This window comes from Montipora capricornis, chromosome 9 (genome assembly GCF_036669925.1).
Source record: "Montipora capricornis isolate CH-2021 chromosome 9, ASM3666992v2, whole genome shotgun sequence".
In the NCBI taxonomy this organism is placed as follows: Eukaryota; Metazoa; Cnidaria; class Anthozoa; order Scleractinia; family Acroporidae; genus Montipora; species Montipora capricornis.
Window position 1 is genome coordinate 37,460,502 of NC_090891.1, and position 5,514 is coordinate 37,466,015.

Sequence of the window (5,514 nt, forward strand, 5' to 3'; positions counted from 1 at the left end):
GAGTGAATTAGATAAGAGTGTTGATGTATTACTTTGCGGCTTTGCCCCAGCACAGCGTTTGTATAAATGGCATAAGAAGGATGGAGATGTTGTGTCTATTTGCGAACTCGCAGTGCATTCCGACTCCGTCGAACAAAATTAAACAATAATACCAGGCAAGAGTGAATTAGATAAGAGTGTTGATGTATTACTTTGCGGCTTTGCCCCAGCACAGCGTTTGTATAAATGGCATAAGAAGGATGGAGATGTTGTGTCTATTTGCGAACTCGCAGTGCATTCCGACTCCGTCGAACAAAATTAAACAATAATACCAGGCAAGAGTGAATTAGATAAGAGTGTTGATGTATTACTTTGCGGCTTGATGTATTACTTTGCGGCTTTGCCCCAGCACAGCGTTTGTATAAATGGCATAAGAAGGATGGAGATGTTGTGTCTATTTGCGAACTCGCAGTGCATTCCGACTCCGTCGAACAAAATTAAACAATAATACCAGGCAAGAGTGAATTAGATAAGAGTGTTGATGTATTACTTTGCGGCTTTGCCCCAGCACAGCGTTTGTATAAATGGCATAAGAAGGATGGAGATGTTGTGTCTATTTGCGAACTCGCAGTGCATTCCGACTCCGTCGAACAAAATTAAACAATAATACCAGGCAAGAGTGAATTAGATAAGAGTGTTGATGTATTACTTTGCGGCTTTGCCCCAGCACAGCGTTTGTATAAATGGCATAAGAAGGATGGAGATGTTGTGTCTATTTGCGAACTCGCAGTGCATTCCGACTCCGTCGAACAAAATTAAACAATAATACCAGGCAAGAGTGAATTAGATAAGAGTGTTGATGTATTACTTTGCGGCTTTGCCCCAGCACAGCGTTTGTATAAATGGCATAAGAAGGATGGAGATGTTGTGTCTATTTGCGAACTCGCAGTGCATTCCGACTCCGTCGAACAAAATTAAACAATAATACCAGGCAAGAGTGAATTAGATAAGAGTGTTGATGTATTACTTTGCGGCTTTGCCCCAGCACAGCGTTTGTATAAATGGCATAAGAAGGATGGAGATGTTGTGTCTATTTGCGAACTCGCAGTGCATTCCGACTCCGTCGAACAAAATTAAACAATAATACCAGGCAAGAGTGAATTAGATAAGAGTGTTGATGTATTACTTTGCGGCTTTGCCCCAGCACAGCGTTTGTATAAATGGCATAAGAAGGATGGAGATGTTGTGTCTATTTGCGAACTCGCAGTGCATTCCGACTCCGTCGAACAAAATTAAACAATAATACCAGGCAAGAGTGAATTAGATAAGAGTGTTGATGTATTACTTTGCGGCTTTGCCCCAGCACAGCGTTTGTATAAATGGCATAAGAAGGATGGAGATGTTGTGTCTATTTGCGAACTCGCAGTGCATTCCGACTCCGTCGAACAAAATTAAACAATAATACCAGGCAAGAGTGAATTAGATAAGAGTGTTGATGTATTACTTTGCGGCTTTGCCCCAGCACAGCGTTTGTATAAATGGCATAAGAAGGATGGAGATGTTGTGTCTATTTGCGAACTCGCAGTGCATTCCGACTCCGTCGAACAAAATTAAACAATAATACCAGGCAAGAGTGAATTAGATAAGAGTGTTGATGTATTACTTTGCGGCTTTGCCCCAGCACAGCGTTTGTATAAATGGCATAAGAAGGATGGAGATGTTGTGTCTATTTGCGAACTCGCAGTGCATTCCGACTCCGTCGAACAAAATTAAACAATAATACCAGGCAAGAGTGAATTAGATAAGAGTGTTGATGTATTACTTTGCGGCTTTGCCCCAGCACAGCGTTTGTATAAATGGCATAAGAAGGATGGAGATGTTGTGTCTATTTGCGAACTCGCAGTGCATTCCGACTCCGTCGAACAAAATTAAACAATAATACCAGGCAAGAGTGAATTAGATAAGAGTGTTGATGTATTACTTTGCGGCTTTGCCCCAGCACAGCGTTTGTATAAATGGCATAAGAAGGATGGAGATGTTGTGTCTATTTGCGAACTCGCAGTGCATTCCGACTCCGTCGAACAAAATTAAACAATAATACCAGGCAAGAGTGAATTAGATAAGAGTGTTGATGTATTACTTTGCGGCTTTGCCCCAGCACAGCGTTTGTATAAATGGCATAAGAAGGATGGAGATGTTGTGTCTATTTGCGAACTCGCAGTGCATTCCGACTCCGTCGAACAAAATTAAACAATAATACCAGGCAAGAGTGAATTAGATAAGAGTGTTGATGTATTACTTTGCGGCTTTGCCCCAGCACAGCGTTTGTATAAATGGCATAAGAAGGATGGAGATGTTGTGTCTATTTGCGAACTCGCAGTGCATTCCGACTCCGTCGAACAAAATTAAACAATAATACCAGGCAAGAGTGAATTAGATAAGAGTGTTGATGTATTACTTTGCGGCTTTGCCCCAGCACAGCGTTTGTATAAATGGCATAAGAAGGATGGAGATGTTGTGTCTATTTGCGAACTCGCAGTGCATTCCGACTCCGTCGAACAAAATTAAACAATAATACCAGGCAAGAGTGAATTAGATAAGAGTGTTGATGTATTACTTTGCGGCTTTGCCCCAGCACAGCGTTTGTATAAATGGCATAAGAAGGATGGAGATGTTGTGTCTATTTGCGAACTCGCAGTGCATTCCGACTCCGTCGAACAAAATTAAACAATAATACCAGGCAAGAGTGAATTAGATAAGAGTGTTGATGTATTACTTTGCGGCTTTGCCCCAGCACAGCGTTTGTATAAATGGCATAAGAAGGATGGAGATGTTGTGTCTATTTGCGAACTCGCAGTGCATTCCGACTCCGTCGAACAAAATTAAACAATAATACCAGGCAAGAGTGAATTAGATAAGAGTGTTGATGTATTACTTTGCGGCTTTGCCCCAGCACAGCGTTTGTATAAATGGCATAAGAAGGATGGAGATGTTGTGTCTATTTGCGAACTCGCAGTGCATTCCGACTCCGTCGAACAAAATTAAACAATAATACCAGGCAAGAGTGAATTAGATAAGAGTGTTGATGTATTACTTTGCGGCTTTGCCCCAGCACAGCGTTTGTATAAATGGCATAAGAAGGATGGAGATGTTGTGTCTATTTGCGAACTCGCAGTGCATTCCGACTCCGTCGAACAAAATTAAACAATAATACCAGGCAAGAGTGAATTAGATAAGAGTGTTGATGTATTACTTTGCGGCTTTGCCCCAGCACAGCGTTTGTATAAATGGCATAAGAAGGATGGAGATGTTGTGTCTATTTGCGAACTCGCAGTGCATTCCGACTCCGTCGAACAAAATTAAACAATAATACCAGGCAAGAGTGAATTAGATAAGAGTGTTGATGTATTACTTTGCGGCTTTGCCCCAGCACAGCGTTTGTATAAATGGCATAAGAAGGATGGAGATGTTGTGTCTATTTGCGAACTCGCAGTGCATTCCGACTCCGTCGAACAAAATTAAACAATAATACCAGGCAAGAGTGAATTAGATAAGAGTGTTGATGTATTACTTTGCGGCTTTGCCCCAGCACAGCGTTTGTATAAATGGCATAAGAAGGATGGAGATGTTGTGTCTATTTGCGAACTCGCAGTGCATTCCGACTCCGTCGAACAAAATTAAACAATAATACCAGGCAAGAGTGAATTAGATAAGAGTGTTGATGTATTACTTTGCGGCTTTGCCCCAGCACAGCGTTTGTATAAATGGCATAAGAAGGATGGAGATGTTGTGTCTATTTGCGAACTCGCAGTGCATTCCGACTCCGTCGAACAAAATTAAACAATAATACCAGGCAAGAGTGAATTAGATAAGAGTGTTGATGTATTACTTTGCGGCTTTGCCCCAGCACAGCGTTTGTATAAATGGCATAAGAAGGATGGAGATGTTGTGTCTATTTGCGAACTCGCAGTGCATTCCGACTCCGTCGAACAAAATTAAACAATAATACCAGGCAAGAGTGAATTAGATAAGAGTGTTGATGTATTACTTTGCGGCTTTGCCCCAGCACAGCGTTTGTATAAATGGCATAAGAAGGATGGAGATGTTGTGTCTATTTGCGAACTCGCAGTGCATTCCGACTCCGTCGAACAAAATTAAACAATAATACCAGGCAAGAGTGAATTAGATAAGAGTGTTGATGTATCACTTTGCAGCTTTACCCCAGCACAGCGTTTGTATAAATGGCATAAGAAGGATGGAGATGTTGTGTGTATTTGCGAACTCGCAGTGCATTCCGACTCCGTCGAACAAAATTAAACAATAATACCAGGCAAGAGTGAATTAGATAAGAGTGTTGATGTATCACTTTGCAGCTTTACCCCAGCCCAGTCACAAATGGATTTATTTTTAGATACACTTTGCGCGCGAAACAAACAAAAACTACTGCGAGCAAAACTACTCTGGTAACTAATTTGACTTTCTTCCACGTTACAATGATTTTAAAAATCTAGCAAAGTTCCTTGCCTTTATAAAGAAAAATAACCCATTGCATTGTAGGCTGGCATGTGGATTTAGAGTAAAAGCAAACGTCGTGGGTCCACTTTTCCTGATAATGAGTAACATTTTTGGTCTTTTAACACCATTACTTTCTTGTTATATAGATACTGTTTGGTTACTGACTGAAAACCATATCTTCATCACACGCAGTTAAAGTGCTATGATAAAAAAAAAGGTGACAAAATCAGTCCGAAATACCCGATAATATAAGTAGTCCAAGAGCGGCAGCGGCGCTTTATTTATTGCAAATATACTTTTTATTCGACTGGCCAGCTTTTCTAGTATTCCTTTGTAGCTTTTTGTCGCTTATTTTCTTTCCACTCGTGACATCAATCAAGCCGAATGAAAACATAAACAAAGGTGCGCAAAGCATCTATGTAGACTCCCAGAGAGTCTTTATGATGTTATTCTTGTCTTTGCCGTGTGAGGATATGTGTCCTAATGGTTACTAACATGATTATCCCAAGAAAAAGCGAGTTTCCCCTTCAAGCGTGCGGACGGCTGCTGTTAAATTTCATTTTATGGCTCAATCATATTCTAACAATTTGTTTTTCATAACTTTTATGTCTTGTTTCATGTTACACAACATACGCGTTTAAGAGATGGGTGACCTCTAATCGCCGCGAATAAGTGAGGCCCATACTATCGGCTTTGGAAAATAAAATCCACATCCCCGCGCGGCCATATTATAGCCTCTATTTATCCAATATTTGGGCGTCATGTCGAGGGGTTTAGCCAAAGAGTCGGGATATTTTGTTGTTCGGACCCTGATCATTCAGCTTGTTTTCCATTACTAACAGTTATCAAATAGCGTTATCCATTACAAAAACTAATAGCTGTTAGTGAGCTCAGAATCGCTGATTATTGTGGAACTGGAAGTCCAAGGGTGGATCTAGGGGAGGTGCACTGGGTGCACGTGCACCCCCCTCGGTTATCAAAAAAAAGTCATTTAAACAGAAATTGGTTTGAACCATAACA